The sequence below is a fragment of the Eretmochelys imbricata genome, chromosome 16 (assembly GCF_965152235.1).
Source record: "Eretmochelys imbricata isolate rEreImb1 chromosome 16, rEreImb1.hap1, whole genome shotgun sequence".
NCBI classification, from domain to species: Eukaryota; Metazoa; Chordata; order Testudines; family Cheloniidae; genus Eretmochelys; species Eretmochelys imbricata.
This window is the reverse complement of record NC_135587.1, coordinates 7,044,355-7,064,422: the sequence shown is the minus strand read 5'-3', so window position 1 is coordinate 7,064,422 and position 20,068 is coordinate 7,044,355. Positions and strand designations below refer to the sequence as shown.

Here is a 20,068-nt window from a genome sequence, read left to right as displayed (position 1 = left end):
CCCAGTGGTGAACTGAGCTGCACTTCTACTGATGGAAAGAATGAAAAGGACGCTGGCAGATAAATCCAAAGGCTCCTTTCCTACAGCACAAGCACCTCTTATTAAAAACTGACAGCTTTAAAGGTATTACTTATTTTCATTGTCCAAGCTGAGATGAACAGGATATCAGACCTGCCCATTTCACTTTCAGAGTCTCATGTATCAGCAAACAGCTGTGATGTCGGCATTACAAGAGGAAGATTTGTCTTGTAGCTATGGCACAGAACTGGGACCCATGAAACAGGAGGTTTATTTCTGACTGTGTGATCTCTGGTAAGCCACCACCTCGCCATACCTAAATTCCCTCACCTTTAGAATGGGGCTAACGACTCTGGATGGGGGAGAAGGGGTGTTAAGGCTAAACTTACTGTTTGCAGGGCACTTGAATACTACAGACAAGTCTCATAGATGAGATTATAAATAAGTCATATTGAAAACAGTGCCGGGAACATTAATTTGTTAAAGCAACTTCCCTTTGGAATTAAAAAACGCTTTTGTGGAAACATTGCTATGAGCCTACATCTTAGGACAAATGTGACCCAGTAGTGATCTCGAACATTTCTATTGCTGTTTTCATGGTGTTCTCTCTCCCCCCACCCCCAACCCAGGAACCCCGGCATCAGCCGCCGCATTTCTGATGCCACTGGGTTAGTTTCATGCAATATTAAAGTACCTCTGAAATAGTATTACCTCAGTGCCTGCACTTAGAGCTTAGTGACAAATATTTGACTAACTGGAACTCTGTATGCATCACCTGCAATTGGGGTGACCAGATGTCCCGATTTTATAGGGACAGTCCTGATTTTTGGGTCTTTTTCTCACATAGGCACCTATTACCCCCCACCTCCTGTCCTGATTTTTGACACTTGCTGTCTGGTCAGCCTACCTGCAATTCAACCCTTTCCACCTGTTCAGGGAACAGACCCTGTAAGAGGACTCAGCTGGACAGAAGTTATGCTTTTTTAAATAGGTCTGTTCTAGGTTTGCTCTTCACTTGCCTCTTTCCTATGCAGCTTCTACGGGGTGTATTCACCCACCCAGACAAAAGTTTCAGACAGCAGGACATTCTGAACAGGGCTGAGCAGAAGAGGAGGTGGATGGTTGCACGTGCTCTTTAAAGGAACAGTGTGGACTTTAGACACGTGAGCTGAAGGGAGTTCGAGCTGCTACACTGGCTCTCGAGACTCCCGTCCGCTGTTCTTTGTGGTTTTACTGGCAGTGTTTTTCTCCCACAGTGTTCGTGCACAACACACTTACACAAAAACAGAGCATTGAGGAGAAACAGAGACAGACTATCAGACAGTGCTGCCGAATGCACAGTGCACTGAATGGGAAATCGCCTCATTGCCAGCCATCTGGGTACCGCTTGGAGCATTAGCAGGTCAGCAGATTTTAGACACAAGAGGGATGTTCAATTCGAGGAGCCCCTTCTGAGTCTCCCTCTCGGGATTGCCCCCTCTCTGGCTCATTCTGCATGGGATTTCCAAAGGAGCCAAAGGGAGTTAGGCACTCACCTCTCAATGAAATGGGATTTGGACACGTAAAACTAGTCTATCTACAGGACAAAGAGGAGTCTCTTGCCTTTTTTTTTTTTGGGGGGGGGAGGGGGAGGAGGCGGTGAAGGTATCCAAGAAGAGAACAGTGTAAAGGGCCAGACTTCTATCCAGACCATTGGTTGGTATCATGTCTCTAACACAGGCTGGTGCTTGGCTTTTTCAAACAATGATATCAAACAGCCACTTTTAACACGCTGAATTGTGCAATAGGGCCCGTCTTGGGAAAACCTCCCTGACCCCACTTGGTAGCTACTGCATGCTCAGAGAGCAGCCCCTAATCATAGGGCTGGAAGAGACCTTGGGAAGTCATCTCAAGGAGGAAGCTAGTTAAACAGAAATTAAAAGGTACAGTCCCAAAAGTGAAATGCCTGCAAGCTGCATGGAAACTTTTAAAAAACACCAGAAGAGGCTCAAATTCAATGTATACCCCCCCCAACTAAAAAACTACAGTAAGAGGAGCAAAAAATGCCGCTGTGCTGAAACAAAGTAAAATAAGTGGTTAGAGGCAAAAAGGCATCCTTTAAAACCTGGGCGTTAAGCTGTACTGAGGAACAGAAAGGAGCATAACCTCTGGCGAGGCAAGTAGGAAAGTATCATTAGAAAGTCCAAAAACAAATTTGAAGAGCAACTAGTCAAAGACTCAAAAAGTAACAGCAACATTTCTTTAAGTGCACTAGAAGCAGGAAGCTGCCAAACAACCAGGGGAGCGCTGGACAGTCAAGATGCTAAAGGAGCCCTCAGGAATGATAAGGTCATTGCAGAAAAACTAAATGAATGCTTTGCATCCATCTTCACTGCAGAGAATATGAGGGAGAGTCCCACACCTGAGCCATTCTTTTTAGGTGACAAATTTGAGGAACTGTGCCAGACTGAGGTGTCATTAGAGGAGATTTTGGAACAAATTGATAAATTAAACAGTAATAAGTCCCCAGGACCAGATGGGATTCACCTAAGAGTTCTGAAGGAACTGACATATGAAACTGCAGAACTACTAACTGTGATATGTAACCAATCATTTAAATCAGCTTCTGCACCAGATGACTGGAGGACAGCTAATGTGATGCCAATTTCTGGTTGAAACTACAGTAAAGAACAGAATTATCAGACACATAGATTAACCTGATTTGTTGGTGAAGAGTCAACATGGCCTTTGTAAAGGGAAATCATACCTCACCAATCTATTGGAGTTCTTTGAGAGAGTCAACAAACAGTGGACAAGGGTGATCCAGTGGATATAGTGTACTTAAACTTTCAGAAAGCCTTTGACAAGGTCCCACATCAAAGGCTCTTAAGCAAAGGAAGCTGTCATGGGATAAGAGGGAAGGGCCTCTCATGGATCGGTAACTGGTTAAAAAATAGGAAACAAAAGATAGGAATAAATGGTCAGTTTTCCGAATGGAGAGAGGTAAATAGTGGTGTCCCCCAGGGGTCTGTACTAGGACCAGCGCTGGTGAACATATTCATAAATGAACAGATAAAAGGGGTGAGGTGACAAAGTTTGCAGACGATACAAAATTACTCCAGATAGTTAAGTCCAAAGCAGATTGCAAAGAGGTACAAAGGGATCTCACAAAACTGGGTGACTGGGCAACAAATAGCAGATGAAAGTCAATGTTGAAAAATGCAAAGAAATGCACATTGGAAAACATAATCCCAACTATATGTACAAAATGATGGGATCTAAATTATCTGTTACCACTCAAGAAAGAGATCTTGGAGTCATTGTGGATAGTTCTCTGAAACCATCCACTCAGTGTGCAGCGGCAGCCAAAAAAGCAAACAAAATGTTTGGAATGATTAGGGAAGGGATAGAGAATAAGACAGAAAATATCATATTGCCTCTATATAAATCCATAGTACGCCAACCTCTTGAATACTGCGTGCAGATCTGGTCACCCCATCTCAAAAAGATCTATAGGAATTGGAAAAGGTACAAAGAAGGGCAACACAAATGATTGAGGGTGTGGAACAGCTTCCATATGAAGAATGATGAAAAAGACGGGGACTTCTCAGCTTGGAAAAGAGACAACGAAGGGGGGACAGGACAGAGGTCTATAAAGTCTTGACGGGTGCAGAGAAAGTGAATAAGGACGTGTTATTTACTCTTGCACATAACACAAGAACTAGAGTTCACCCAATGAAATTAATAGGCAGCAGGTTTAAAACAAACAAAAGGAAGTATTTCTTCACACAACGTACAGTCAACTTATGGAATTCTTTGCCGGGGATGCTATGAAGTTCAAAACTATAACAGGGTTCAAAAAAGAACTAGATAAGTTCATGGGGGATAGGTCCATCAAGGGCTATTAAGCAGGATGAGCAGGGATGCAACACCCTGCTCTGAAGTGTCCCTAGCCTCAGTTTGCCTAAAGCTGGGAGTGGACGACAGCGGATGTATCACTGTTGTATTCATTCCCTCTGAAGCACCTGGCACCTGGCCACTGTCAGAAGACAGGATGCTGGACTAGATGGACCATTGGCCTGACCCGGTATGGCTGTTCTTATTTGGCCCAGCCCCCTGCAGTAAGGCAGGACCAAGTCTCCCCTCACTGGTGGTCACTAGTGACTGGAGTTTTCCAAGCTCTTAATAAAACAGCCGTGCAGTGGGGGACAATGGTTGCTTTCAGTTAACAGCTGCACAAACATCAAAACAGTTTGAACCCATGCAGTCTGGACCACGCTTGGGGTATAGCAAGAGTTAATCTACATACATCTCATTCTTTTCACGGGGACACCGGACACAGCTTGACCAGATCGACAATGCTATGACCAGAGGTACTCTACTAAATCTCACGTTTTCTTCAGGGCAGCAAGCACTGCTGGCATATCGCTGCGCGTTCCCACAGGGGGCTCAGACTTTCAATCACACATCAGAAGCCCCCACCGAGTCATTGTTCTTTTTCTTTTCCATGGACTAGCCTGGATTGATGGAAGAACCCAGTGTGAACTTTTCCCTGCTCATGGAGTTAGCTTTGTAATCTTTTGTCATTTTTTAAATGTTGCAGTGACACCTCGGCACCCCAGTCACAGACTCGGCCCCCTTTGTGCTAGGTGTTGTATAGACATACAACAAAAAGACGGTTTCCTGCCCTAAAGACCTGACAGATGTTTGCAACTGGTGGCTGGTACCGCACTTGGCAAATTATTTTAATCCAAGGTGACGGCTGCGTCCATTGGTTTAGGAAAGAACACACACCAGGGCCAGCTCTACAGGCTTTGCCACCCCAAGCTATGAAAAAAACTGCCGCCGTGGACAGCGAAAGGAACAAGCTGCCGCCAATTTGGTGCCACGGCCAGCGGAACAGAGAAGCCGTCGCCGAATCGCCACCGTGGCTGCAGGAACCGCCGCCCCTTTCTACCCGCCGCCCCTTTCTACCCGCCGCCCCTTTCTACCCGCCGCCCCAAGCGCCTGCTTGGAATGCTGGGGCCCGGAGCTGGCCCTGCTGCGCACACCCACACACACACATGTCCAGTACCCCTAGAGAGGAGCCCTCTTACCTTTGTGGTGCTGGAATCCAGGCTGCACGTGCTGCACTGGAGTACCGACGCTCACCGTCACCAGGACGCACAAGCACTCGGGGAGGAAAACTTGACTTAGTTTCATCTTGAGCAGAATCTTTATTTTCTTTTTCTTTTAATTTTATTTATTTTTTTTGAAATCAGCAGCCCTCTGAGCAGGAGGGTTCTAAGGCAGCAGAGAGGAGGCACCAGCAGCCCCTCTGCAGTGCAGGCAGTTGTGTTATTCTCTGAGCTCTTGGCTCTGTGCAGGTGCGTGGGCTGGAAGGGGGAACACTTGCTCATTCGCACACTGCCACCAGGAGCAGCAGCCAATCGCAGGAGCCAGGGAGAGAGAGAAGTGACAGCTGGGAGTCTAAGCTCAGTGTCACAGGAGCAGCACCTAGGGGAAGTTTAACCCTTCGTAACCCTCACCCCGCTTCTAATTCCGGAGGCTGAAGACTGGGGCTAACGGGGCATATTGGCGATCAGCAGATTCTTGCTCTCGGAACTGACTTGGCCAGGCACTCTGCTCAGGTTATGGAGCCTTGTCTCATTCCCTGGTGGAACGAGCTAGCGAAGGGCTATTGCTGTGTTGCATCCAGAGGACAGGGCTCTCACAGTTCCCATAGGAAAAGGCGGATCTCTACACTTTCTAAAGGATCCAGTCTACCTTACAGCTGGACTAGGACTGCCAGGGCCACTGTCCCCAGCGCAGGGCTAGGGAGAGCAACTAGAGACAGGGAAAGGCTGGGATTCTCAAAAGGGCCCCAAAGGGAGCTTTGGTGCCCAAATCCCATAAACGTTCCATGGGATTTGGAGGCCTAACCCTGTAACGCGCCCCTGTAACGCACCCACTTGTCTAAGCAGGCAGTGCAGGCTGTAGCTAGAAGAGGGCAGCTCAGCACAGGTGCGTTCTCCTGGCAGGTTGTATCATCCAGATACAGCGCAGACACAACCAGCCCACATGCAGCACCAGGGAGAGTATGGCAACAGGGCACTGCATCCATGCCCCCCTCCCCCATCCCGACACAGCGCCGCATCCATACACGCACCCCACAGACACTGTGCTGCACCTACCCGCCCCCAGCAATGCATCCTCCCCACCCCCATCCGCTGTATCCACAGACCCCCATGCAGCCCCAGGGAGCATACGCCAACATGCTGCTGCATCTTATGCCCCCCCCACGCCGACCCGGACCTGCATTCCCCCCGCCACCCCCCCCCACCCCAGCACTGCATCCACCCCACCCCGCACCAACACGGCCCTGCATCCCCCCACGCAGCACCAGGAAACGTACACGCTGACACATCTCCACATCCTCAACCGCGGCTGACATCACTAACGCGGAGACTGACGGGCGGGATTCACTTGTTATTTAAACAGCTGCGGGGAGCTCCCACCCCATGGGCAGCGCAGCCCAACCCAGACCCACTCACTGCTGTTTGCTAACCCACAGACACAAAGCAGGGTTGCTATGGTGACGGAGATGAACAGGCTGCGTCTCTACTGAAAAACGTACTCCAAAGACCCTGTCAAAACAAGCCGGGGACGTTGAAACCAGAGCACAGGGCACGAGCCGCCCCGCTGCCTCCCCCGAGCCACCTTAGCCCATGATCTGGAGCCCCACTGGAGGGAGCGGGGAGATTATTAAGGTTCATCAACCCTGCAGTAAGAGATTCACAGATATTAAGATCAGAAGGGACCATTATGATCATCTAGTCTGACCTCCTGCTAAGGCTCATGGCATGGCCAAGAGACTCATGGCATGGCCGTAGCTGGCCCAGGTCAGCTGACTCCAGCTCATGGGGTTCGGGCTGCGTGGCTAAAATCTGCAGCGTGGGCGTTCTGGCTCAGGCCGGAGCCTGGGCTCTGAGACCCTTCTCCCCGCCAAGTTCTCAAAGCCCAGACTCCAACCCAGGCCAACTGCCTACACTGCATTTGTTAGCCCGGAACCTGAGCCCCAATGACCGGGGCTCCGAGACTCATTCCTGTGGGGTTTTTATTGCAGCATAAACATGCCCGCGGTGCCCACTCACGCTCCGGCCTCTCTACCAATCAGTGCCTTTTCCCCACTCAAAGGGAAGTTCATACCGGCTCCGCACTAGGGGACACGGAGAGATTATTGCGATTGCAGCCGAGCACACGGGGACGCAGGTTGTGTTTTATTTAGGTGCTGACACACTCTGTTTATGAGGTAATCATCACACTCTGGGTTAAATAAAATGAGCCCCAAACATTACGTGGTCCGGGATACGGCTATTCCTGGGTCAACAGGGAGAAAAGCTAAAGTGCTTGGAAATACATCTGGAGAACATTATGGTTAGGGCACAGCCAGTTTGTTTAGTGGCAAATCCCACTTCAGATGTGAAAAATTCCTAGTTCAAATCCCACATGAGGCTGCTCTGGAAAAGTATGAGATGGTCCTATGGTTAAAGGGACCCAGAAGTCTTGGGCTTCCAACTCTGTCACCATGGGCAAGCCGCTCAAACCTTCCCAAGCCTCGGTTTCTATGGATGTAAAAGAGAGACGGATACCTCAGTCTGTTGCAACCAACACTTGCTGAAGTGAACTAAGATGCTTGGCTAAAAGATGCTGCATAAAATCCAAAGCTAAAGGCAGGACTCCATCCTTCAGTTGGGGGCTGGAGAATTACACTGCTGAAGCCAAGATAAAAAACAAAACACTTGAAAGGCTAAGAAGAGAGCTGCCTCAAAAGATAATTGCCATGGAGACATTTTTCACGTTCCATGGAGGTTTCAGAGTGGTAGGCGTGTTAGTCTGTATCAGCAAACACAACGAGGAGTCCTTGAGGCACCTTAGAGACTAACAAATTAGCAGTACAAAAAGTAATTTCCCCTCTGTTGATATTCACCCCTGCTTGTCAACTGTTGGGAATAGGCCACTTCCACCTTGATGGAACTGACCTTGTTAGCACTGACCCCCTACTTGATAAGGCAACTCCCATCTTTTCCTGTGCTATATATACACATATACACTGCCTAACGTATTTTTCACTCCATGCATCTAATGAAGTGGGTTTTAGCCCATGAAAGCTTATGCCCAAATAAATGTGTTAGTCTCTAAGGTGCCACAAGGACTCCTCATTGTTTCAACTAGAGAAAGTTTCCACTGCACTGTGCCCAGAACTGCAATTCCGGTGCCTGCCTCAGGTGCTTGGGTTGTCGTAACTCGAAAAAACAAGCCTATAGGACAAGAGCGTTCCATCCCCACAGAGAATCCTCTGCTGCGGCAGGTGATGACTGCTTGGGGCTGGTGGAAGAAGGCCACGCACCATCCTGAACGCATGCAAACGAGGCACGTCTTAGTGCAGAGATGCAAATGTCGCCATGCAGCACCACGTCAGGATTGGTGGATAGCCACAAAGGTGACATGTCTGTTCCAAGGAAAGGCTACTAAGGGGAACACCCTAAGGTACTAACATGACCCCCATCACCACAGTCTGGGCACCTCACAATCAAATGTATTTCTCCTGCCCACATCCTTATGAGGTAGAACAGTGCTATTATCCCCATTTACAGATGGGAAACTGAGGCATGGCAAGCTAAGTGATTTGCTCAGAGTCACAAAGGAAACCTGCAGCAGAGAAGGGACTATCGGCTGCCAATAAATGCAAGTTCTTTCTAGCCAAGTATCAGCATCCTGAATTACGCAGGGCGGACGTGCTGCGTATAAAGATGTACTTTATGGTTATTGCCCTTTCCTGTATGGCCATGACGAACTCCTGCCCTATGCCAGGTCTTGGCATCTCGTGGATGAGTCAGAACAAACAAGGTTGTGGGGGAGGGGAGAGACGCATCGCGGGAGACAGTCAACAGATGCTCGTTCTCCCCTTGGCTGGTGGCAGTTAAAGGACCCATGGAACTTTTCCAGATCATGGTCACTGGGCGTCTCGCTTCTCCCGCCCACAGAGTGCAGTGGGGCACTATAACCCTGGTCCTTCTGGCCCCACTTTACATACAGCAGCCTCACCCGCGGAGACAGACTGATCAGAAAGGGGACTTGCCACACAGATTCATCTCCTTGGCTGACTGACTTGACATTTGGGAGAGAAATATGAACTCAGATTTAACCTGTGTACTTTAAGGCAGGCTGTGGATTCTACTGAGCAATCCCGAGAGCTGGCTTGAAACAGACCCCACTTTACTGCATCAGAGTTATTCAGCTTAACCCAGTCTTGACTGAAGTCCGAACATGGGAAACCAGCATTTTGGGGTGTCACAGGATTGCACTATCACAGAGGGCCGTGTTCCTTACATTGTACGCTTTGGGGCAGGCGATGTCCTTTGTCCTGTGCTTGCCCAGCACATCGCCTGGGGAGGGGGATGGCCCTGGTCCATGACTTGGGCTCCTAAGCACTGCCACAAGCGTAGTCACGGTAACTTGTACGGTTGATCTGAACGTATAGGGAACGAGATCTTACGAGAAATGCTACACTGCCAGTGGTAGCGCAGTTCTTTTAAAAAGATGCGGCAAAAAACATGCAAAGTTTGTTCCCTGACAAAGTAACCTCAACTAGCTTCGTTTCCTAGATGCAGAGCTGCAACCTGCAGGATTCCCTTGCAAAGACAAGTTGCCTCTGGTATCCAACCACGTGAAGAGATTAAAAGCCATGCCAGAATCAGACGACTGGAACTGGAGCCCAGAGCAGACATGGATCCGATCACACCTGACACACTGAACTCCTTCAGCCACTAAGGAGAGGATCCCTGTGGCCTAGGGAAAAGCAGAGACCGGAGTAAATGGAGCCTTCACGTTCTCCAGGTGTACCATGCTAACGGGGGCAGGGGGAGGGGAAACACAGCTAATAATCAGGGCAGCAGAACATGCCACGACTGCCTTCCAGTCTCCATGGCTGTTCCATGTCAGAGAGGTTTGTCTGTATGAGAGAAATGATGCTCAGCAATGTTCCCTCTAATTTTTTTCATCCATGTGCAGAATGAATTTTGTTATGTGCAGTACCAATATCGAGGTAATATGCAGACATGCGCCATCACCTCCATACTTTCACGGCAGCCCTTATCCCACTAAGAGCTCACAGCGTCCTACGGCTAGTACCCAGCTGGGTCTTAGGGAAGGTCTGTCTTCAGGTGACGGCTGCGGTACCCCTATCTGTTCATTCCTACAGCGTCCCTCCACAAGGATCAGTACATGCTTTGCAAACTATACATAGAAATGCATCACTGAAATGCAGCCACCTCTGGGAAGGAAGGTCAGTAGCCAGTGAAGCCAATAGCACAGAGCACTATGCAGTAGTTTGGAAAGAGAAAGGGAATTTTGGATAGGAAGAATCTTTTCCTCTTATGCAAAATGCTTGAGATATTTAATGTTCAGACAGGGCTTCCTCTGTAAAGGTCTCATCTGAATATAAAATGTAATACTGCAATTTAGAAATCAAAGTAAATGTTTCTTTTTAAATCAGGACACTAAGGCTCAAAATAATTTTTAAAAACACTCAAATCCCCCTTACTACCATCCTCTTGTATTAACAATACAAAGCGCTTCAAAAGTCCTATAGGCTATTCAGCCTTCATGTTGTTTATATTTTTACATTGGATCAGCTTGGATAATTAAAGGAGCAGTCAAGTTCACCTTCAGATTCTCACACACACAGTGTTCCATGTCTGGGTTATTACAGTGAAACACACTTAGATCACACCCCAACCACATGTCCCCCTGCCCACATACGGCTTTGCAAACACTGCTAGGGGAGGTTTGAATCCCTAGCAGGGAACTGTCGTCATTGGAAATCCAACAAAAACAGTCACAAACACATTCCCATTAGTCCTAGTTTTGGTAATTTCCTTTCAAAACACAAATCTAAAAGCCAACAATATTTAATAATTTTCATTTATAAATCTCAAAGTGTTTTACAGAGCAAGATCAGTATCATTATTCCCATCCAGAAAATGGGGAAACTGAGGCACAGTGTGGGGTGAGGTGACTTCTGAAAGCCACACAGAAACTCAAGGGCAGAGCTGGGGAAAGATCCAAAGTCTCTTGACTCCCAAGGCTCTCCCAGCCCCATGGCTGGGGCCGGGGGAGAGCCATCTCTCCCCCCTGTAGCCTTGCATGTCCCAAGCTCCCATCATTGCCTCCACCTCACCCCACCGCCTCCACCCACTCTACACATCCTTCACGCTCACCTGTGTGTGCACCTGTGTGGCCGTGCAGGTGCACACCTTAGAGGGAGCACAGATGCTCAGGCCAGGCCATCTTGTTAATTCTTCCCACCCCAGAAAGCAAGAACCCTGCAAGACGCCCATCACCATGTGCACTCAGAAGCACATACCGCACCCTGTCAGTTATACCAAGGAAAAGCACCTGAGATTCAACGTTTCAAGGTGCGGGGGGAGTAAAAATAAATAAAACATGGCAGCTACCACACATGCAAAAAGGCATTTCAGGGTTTTCAGAGACATGCCCCCGCACTCCTGTTCAAACTCCAGCTCTTCGAGGAATGGGAACCCACCAACACAACACACCCGGGGACAAACTCAATGGTGATGCAGCTCTTCATCTTTGCTGGGCCTGCCTGCTCCATTGCTATGGGGGAGAAGGTTGTTGGAGTATGAATCCGGATGCTGTGCAGACAGTGGGTAGGGGGTTAAGGGTGCCAACATCCCTTTGCATTGCTAGGAGGCCGATGAGCGAAGGAGCCAGAGAGCTGTTACCCCAGTGCAGACCCACTTGCCACAGAGACCACCACTTTCCCGGCTTGTCTCGGTGCGGTTCTAAACCTGCCCGTTAATGGGTCCTGAGAAGGCTATCAAGGCCTGGTGGGGAGCCGGTGCTGCAGCATGAACCACCCCTCCCCCCAGCACCCTTTTCTCCTTTGAAACCCCAATACAAACTCGCTCCTTTCCCAGAATCCCCTTTTTCAACTTGAGGAGCACGTTTCAAAGCTCCATGTGGGCTTTCGGATCATCTCCTAAAGGCTCCCGCGACTATGTCCTGGGCTTGTCGCCTCCCCTACATTGCGGGTTGGGCTAGAACCCAGCACGTGGCACAGCAAACTCGCACCCCGTCTCCTGCACACCGCGCCCCAGCTCTCATCCCCTCCCACAACCACCCCTGGGGCAGCTCTGCCGCCAAACGACAAAGCGTCTGGGGAGAACTCAGCCCTTTCCCAAGGCCCGCAGAGCCTTCTGCGCACCAAGAAGCAGGACTGGGAAAAGGAGACAGCTCATGCGACCCACATGCTTTGGGGTTGGTGGTTATCCAGCAAAACCTGAGCCATCTTAGCGCACTAGGCCGTTAAATCAGTGTCTACAAGAGACAATCTACTGGGTGGTACAAAGAACAGAATTCTCACTTGATGCATTTCCCCCACAGTCAGGAACACTAACCCCAAAGGGAAAAAACCTCTTCACTCCAGAATATTTCCCATGGGATAGGTGAGGGCTAAAAGGCTGGAAAATTTCCTCCTGACCCAAGCAAAGGAATAACCTCTGGCCCGAACCATGAAGATTACCGATTCCGCATTGCTCTTTCGGCTGGTCTGTGACGATCATTCTTCAAACAAGCATCTCAGTGCCTCCCTAACCTTGGCCCCCCCTTCTCCCTCCTGCAGCACAGCACAGAGCAGCACATGTTAATTATATGGAACAGAAGAAAAACCTTAGGTTTGTAACTTGTTGCTGTTTAATTCCATTGAGCATTGCCGCTCTTCTAACAAGCGAGGACAGACAGCTCGGCTGCCTTAGACCACAAGCCATTTCCTATGCGGAGATGGCCCCGTCTCTGCACGCGGCAGTCCAGGCGTGAGACTGAATGCCAGCAGAGCAGAGGAGGCAGTAAAAGCCTTTTGCAATCGATTAAACCCACAGCAATGAGGAGGATTCCAGACAACAGCAGCCGCTTAATTCCTTCATGCCCGTCACAGATCACGGCAGCTACTGGTTTGCCACGAAGGGCTCTGAAATATTTTTGCAAGGGCTTGGAGGTGGCCTTGTTGCACTGGCCCTCTCTCACAGGACTTTCCCCAGGTGCAGCCGGGTGGTGTGTTCTTAGGCTGAGAGTAGCCAGGCAGCATCCAGCCCCTGGCGCTGCATAGACGAGAGGCTAGAGAGATGCGCCAAAAGCCCTTTGGAGTGGGAGCGCTGGGTATGGATCGCAAACAATGGGCTGTGATGCGTGGCAGCTTTTCACTTACACATGGGCAGCTGCTTACACCTTTCTTCCCTTCCCGTCATAAAGCGGAAGGAGAACCCCAGTTTCCCTGCCACCAGCATGACAGCCTGCGGTATTTACCTCCCCCAGCAGGGGGCAGCCCAGGAGGAGGTGAAGTCTGGATGCTCACCTATCGCCCCACTTCTTATGTTCAGTCTCCCTCAATGGGCAGGACTCCAGCTCTCACAGGGCTGCCCTGCACCCTCGCCCTCACCCTTAGGTGGGAGCAGCGTGCCGGGGATTCTGGCAGGCCATGGAGGCTTGGAACATTAAATGCCCTTGACCCATCAGACACTGGTGTTTTCCCCTGGTTCCCTCTGTTCCCAACAGCCAGTGATCTGAGCGCAGCTAGAATTGCCATCAAAACCACCAGAGCCCAGGGCAGCTTTGCAGTGGCAGCCACGTGTCCCAGGAGGCAATTTCAAGTGGTGGTGGTGGGAAAATGCCTGAGATGCCGAATGATGTCGCCCAGGGCCCGGAACCTCGTTTCTGGCAGGTACGCCTGGGCCTGGGTCAAGTCCAGCACTGCCCCTATAAACTCCATCCGCTGAACAGGGGACAGAGTGGACTTCCCCACGTTCAGGCCCAACGTTGCCATGATGAATTCAACTTGCGCCTCCACTATAGCCCTGGAGCGGCCCTCAATCAGCCAGTCGTCTAGGTACGGGAACGGACGCCTGCTTGGGAACACGCCACGCACTTGGTAAATACTCCGGCGCTGCTGACAGACCAAATGGGAGGACTGTGAACTGGCAGTGGTTGCTGCTTACCACAAACCCGAGGCATTTTCTGTGGGACGGAGTTATTGCTATGTGGAAGTATAGGGCGGCCTACCAGTCCCCGGGATCCAATGAGGAGATGATGGAGGCCAACGAGACCATGCGAAACTTCAGTTTCTTCATGCACTTGTGTTCGTACAGGTCTAGGATGGGCCTTAGCCCGCCTTTGGCTTTCGGTATTAGGAAAAACCGGGAATAAAAGCCCTTACCCCTGTAGTCCTGAGGAACTTCTTCTACTGCTCCTATTGGGAGAAGCGACTGCACTCCTGTATGAGGAGTTGCTTGTGAGAGGGGTCCCTGAAGGAGGACAAGAAAGGGGGGTGGAAGGGCAGGAGGGCCGAGAATTGGAGTGAATATCCCTTTTCTACCGTGTGGAGCATCCAACGGTCCAATGTAATGTGGGCCCACACAGGGTAGAAAGGGGATAGACAGGATGAAAAGGTAAGATGGGGAGGATCCTATCTGAGCTGGTGCGTCACCCCCAAGCTCACCTTCCAAAGGTCTGCTTCTGGCCTGAGGAAGGTTTAGACTGGCCAGAGCCCTGGCTGGAGGAAGGATGAGATCTCTTTCTCAAGTTCCTGTTCCTCCTACGTGATCCTTCCTGTCTGCCCCGAGGCTGATAATTCCTAAGAGAGGGAGAGGCTGCCATTATTTCGTGGGAGGTAGAGGAATCAGCAGATCATGCAGATCAGCACAGAGCAAGTGAACCAGGCTCTAACGTTCACAGAAGTGATGGCAACTCAGCACCAAGCTCCAATACTGCTGAACAGGATGGTGCTATAAAGCTCTAGGGTCAGTCCTTGGATAGCAAGAGTATCAATCTCAGGAGCAGTCAGTGTATCCTGGAATCATACAAACGCTGCTCACACACCTGCACATAGGTACAACAGTAGCTTACACATATTATTAGTCTTCTGTCTTCAGCTTTTATTGGCATACCTGCTCTTGAATATCCTATCTGCATCCACTGAATGCCATTCTTCTCCTGGCGGCTGGCCATCTGTACAGATGCAGCACGGTAGAATGCCATGTCTTTGCTGGGTTTAAAGAAGTTAGAATGGAGAACTGTACCACACAGACCAGTAGTTACGACAGCCTATTCCCAGCCCTTCTGTACACAGGGTTCCAGTTATAGTCATTGCAATTCCTCGGGCCAGCCTTTTCCCCAGAGCGTGGGGTGCAGCCCCCCCCGGAGGTGTAGAATGCATGTGCATTAAGATGTGCAGGCCTTTAAAGACCATTTTGGGGCGCGAGAGGGTTTATTTTCCTGGTAGTGGGGATGGGACTGAGCTTTCAGAAGCTTGGGAAACTATATCATCTACACCATTTGGGGCTCGTTCACCTGCACATCTACCAATGTGATATATGCCACTGTGTGCCAGCAATGTCCCTCTGCCATGTACATTGGCCAAACCGGACAGTCTCTATGCAAAAGAATAAATGGACACAAATCAGACATCAGGAATTATAACATTCAAAAACCAGTGGGAGAACACTTCAATCTCCCTGGACACTCAATAACAGACTTAAAAGTGGCAATTCTTCAACAAAAAAATTTCAAAACAGACTTCAACAAGAAACTGCAAAACTGGAATTAATTTGCAAACTGGACACCATCAAATTAGGCCTGAATGAAGTCTGGGAGTGGCTGGGTCACTACAAAAGGTAATTTTCTCTCTGTTGATACTCACGCCTTCTTGTCAACTGTTGGGAATAGGCGAGACATCCACCCTGTTTGAATTGGCCTCGTTAGCACTGACCCCCGACTTGGTAAGGCAACTCCCATCTTTTCATGTGCTGTAATATATATACCTGCTTACTGTATTTTTCACTCCATGCACCTGATGAAGTCGGTTTTAGCCCATGAAAGCTTACGCCCAAATAAATTTGTTAGTCTCTAAGGTGCCACAAGGACTCCTTGTTGTTTTTCCTGCTTCACGGGAATCCATTTATGCATTACTCTAATTGGCCACTAGGGGTCACTGCGTCAACATTACAACCCAGCCTTTGGTGTGTTCTCTGGTTGTTACTAGACCCATTGCAGACCCACAGTCTGTACAAAAGGAGCTGTTCAGACACAAGAGCGAAAGCACGAGTCAGACGGGGGGTCTTTGCGCTGTGGCTCATCTCAACAGCCAGGCTTTTACACTTAGCACTAACTGAGCCGGCCCTGCTCACGTGGAGGAGCTCAGTCGGGCTCGTGCTCGGACTGTGGGGACAAACGCTGGGAAAGTCCCAGGCACAAGCTGCTCACTCACATCTCCTTTCACACCTGTGGGAGGTTTCTTTAGCAGTGACAGCTAGTAGGTTCCTTTCTTCTGCACCGAAGGAGACTCCCATAAGATAACTTTAAAGAGCAGAGCTGAACGCTCCAGCTCTGACCAGGGCCATCTCAAAACAAGGCCTTCTCTAACCCATCCACCTCCGCAGGGCTCACTCAACAGTCCTGCCCTCAGGGCCTCTTCTCCTCCCCCACCTCCTGATACAGCTGCTGCAAAATTCAACACTTCCAGAAACAATTTATTCTGGTCTAAAGACACACAGCGTTCTCGAGAACGTCTCCAACTTGAATCGACCTGGAGAGAAAAATAAAAAATCTCCCGGCCTGAAAAGCTTTCCTGGTTTTGCTAGCCAGCTTTCGGGCATGGGGTTCCAATCAAAACATCAAGCCTGACAGTGTGTGTGCAAGGAGAGATTTACCTTCACTGACCAGCTGTAAACCCAACTCGCCTGGTTCTGACCCCAGGAACACCTGTGCTGCCCCATTGGCTGCCCCATCGGCCATACCTAGCTTGGTTGATTCTCACTGTAAGCAAGCCTGGCCTGCAGATATCCCAGGCATTCAGGGGCAGGTCACTACCCCATGTCATGGTAGGCAACGCAGAGCTTAGGGGAATCCATCCAGAGCACACCTAGACTAGCACATTCAGTTACCAGCTGCCAAGACTGCCAACGTCCATTGGACAACACACCCCGACACCTTTCCAATGGATAATTCTGCAGCACATGGAGAATTAAGAATAGTGGGGCCACAGAAACTAAACTGGATTTGTTACCTGATTCCACCCCAGCCCAGGGTGCGAAGCACTTGTATTAGTCAACGCCCTATTTTACCCAACTCAAACCTCCAACCTATAAGTAAGGGAGGCCGTAGATCCCCTCCCCCTTCAGCAAACAGCAATGCACACTGGCTGGTCACACTTCCATCCACTCCTCTTCCCGACACCATTAACCTCCCTCACACCAGATCTTTGCTTGAGGGCTTGGCGACACATCACCACCCGCTCTCCATCAAGCTCATTTGCTATTACCCTCCATTGCTCACCTTCCCGCAGTTCCTTCTCTGCAGGCTCGTCAGTGCCCCAAGCCCACCAGGGCCCGCCATCTAATTACAGAACTGACGTCAATGCTCCTCTCCGGGCCCATGACACTGACAGTAAACACAGGCTGGCTGCACTGCATTAATGGGCCCTGGAGGCGTTAGATAAGAGCCCAATAACAATTAGCCAGGATAACATACCGGGCTGTTTTTAAGCGGCACAGACAGGATGCTGGGCAAAGATGAAGAGCTCAGGGTCCTCGGTCGTCAGGATGCGATGCCATCACTCGGCTTCCCAGAAGGGTCAACAATCAGCGTGCAAAATGAATCATAGAGGGATGAGAGAGCAAAGCAGGGAGACGGGTCCGAGAACCTTGGGAGACAACCACTGCCAGAGCTGGGGAACGGCACTGGCCTGTGGGTGAGAACATTCAAGGAGGCAGAAAATGGAGATGGATGACAGTATGAACCAGTGACTATGCCATGGTCAGGGGTGCTAGAACAAGGTGGGCCAGGGGGCCATGGCCCCATCACTTTTTATCGTCCGTAAAGGCGAGCGACGGGGGAGGAGGCGGAGAGGAGCGAGTGGAGGGCAGGGTCTTGGCAGGAAGAGGTGGCACAGGGTGGGGCCTTGGGGAGGAGGGACGGAGCAGGAGCAGGGACTCAGGGGGAGGAGTATTGGGGGTGGGGCTATGGTTTGGGCACCGGTGCCCCCCCATTTTTATGCAGCTTCGGCCACTCCTGGCCCTGGTGTGCCTACCTACATTGCTCAGGGCTGTGAAAAATGTCATGCCCTGTGCGAGGCAGTACGCCCAGCCAAGCCCCCACTGTAGACGTGGGTAGGCTGGCGGAAGAATTCTTCTTGAGAGGTGGATTTAGTACAGTGGTGGAGAAACCCCTTCCATTGCTGTAGCAATCGTCTACACTCGAGAGATTAAAATCGGGAGGCTTTAGGGCGTAGAAGTGCAGTGTCTGCAGAGGCTAAGTAGCCACAGCTCGAAATGGTCCAAAGGAAACCACTCCAGAAGCCTTCTCTTGGGGAAGTGTTAAGGCAAAAGAACAGGCACCAGGTGACGCCTCCAGAAATCGATTTTTAAAAGATCATGTCAGCTGTCGCTAAGCTTTTAAAACCAATCAAATACAAAATGGAACGAGGCAGCGGTCGAACGCCCATCCCATAACAACCAGACTGAGCCCTGTAAGGGACAGGCCCCCTTTCCACACAGGAAACCCGCCTAAGGATCACGCAGGCTGAGAGCTTGTGCAGAGCAACTGGGCAAGAGTAAAGCAAATGTACCTCTTGCAACTTTGCTGATAGCTGCAGGGATCGGCGAAGCAGCCTCAGTCAGGGGAGGGGGCGAAAATACCCCACTCCCAATATTCCCTGCCCAAACCTTAAGCTCTGGCAGCACAGATATCACCACGAAGAGCAGCTTGGTGTGCGTACAACAGCTACGAGGCAACACCTGCCTGCCACTGAAGCCAAGGAGGGCCTCATGCATAACACATAAGTGACAGCTGATAAAGGAACCCTACAAAGGAGAACATCCCTCCGGCACCGTTCTTACTGTCATCAATAGGAGTTCGCACCACCCGTCTCATACCCACCACCTGGTACAGGAAATTGCTTTATATAGGAAATTCAGGGTTCTAAAGCAGCGGTACTGAGTTCTCCCAGCTGGCTGGGTATGTTGTTCAAACCTGGGGGTGGGACGGGGGGGGGGTGTCCAACCCATGGTGCTCAGGGCTCAACCACTGTGATCATCTAGTGTGACCTTCTGCTTAACACAGGCCAGAGAACTGCCCCTAAATCATTCCTAGCGCAGATCTGTTAGAAAAAACATCCAATTTTGATTTAAAAATTCCCAGTTATGGAGCATCCACCATGACCCTTGGTGAACTGTTTCCATGGTTAATTACCCCCACTGTTAAAAAATTATGCCTTATTTCCAGTCTGAATTTGTTTAGATTAATTTTTTGTCTAGATTCCAGCCATTGGATTGTGTTGTTAGATGGAAGAGCTCATTATTAAATATTTGTTCCCCAGATAGGTACTCATCGATGGTGATCAAGTCACCCTTGAATCTTCTCTTTGTTAAAGTAAATAGGAATAGACTCAAGGAGCTCAATCTATCAGGCAGGTTTTCCAATCCTTTAATCATTCTCATCGCTCTTCTCTGACCCCTCTCCAATTTATCAGCATCCTTCTTTGATTGTGAACACAGAGGTGAACACAGGATTCCAGCAACAGTCGCACCAGTGCCAGATACAGAGATAAAGTAACCTCTCAGCTCCGACTCAAAATCCCCCTTTTAATGCACCCAAGAATGGCATTAATCCTTCTGGCCACAGTGTCGCCCTAGGAACTCATGTTCAGCTGATTATCCACTATGGCCCCCAGAAGAATTGGCCTATGAGAGAAAGGTCCTTACCTTCTCTCCTGCTGCTCTGTGTGGTGACCTCTGGGGCTCCTTGGAGACCCTTCAAGTTCTAGTCATTGGCCACAGGGAAGAAGATTCCTAGGGGCATAATGTCATTCCTGTTTCACAGCTGGGGAGCCATGCAGAGGGTAAGTGAGTGGCCCACGGTCACACAATGAGCCAGTGGCAAAGTCAAGCATCAGACAGCCAGTCTCTTGCTCCAGCCCCTAAACCAGAATCATGCCCCTCTTCACATGAGCAGACCT

General features: G+C 49.9%; 1 protein-coding gene across 1 annotated transcript in view; it reads right to left on the bottom strand.

Moving 5' to 3' along the window:
• The window catches only part of NPDC1 (neural proliferation, differentiation and control 1), a 122,030-nt gene that overhangs the window by 24,723 nt on the left and 77,239 nt on the right, over positions 1 to 20,068 (bottom strand). The window lies entirely within an intron of this gene.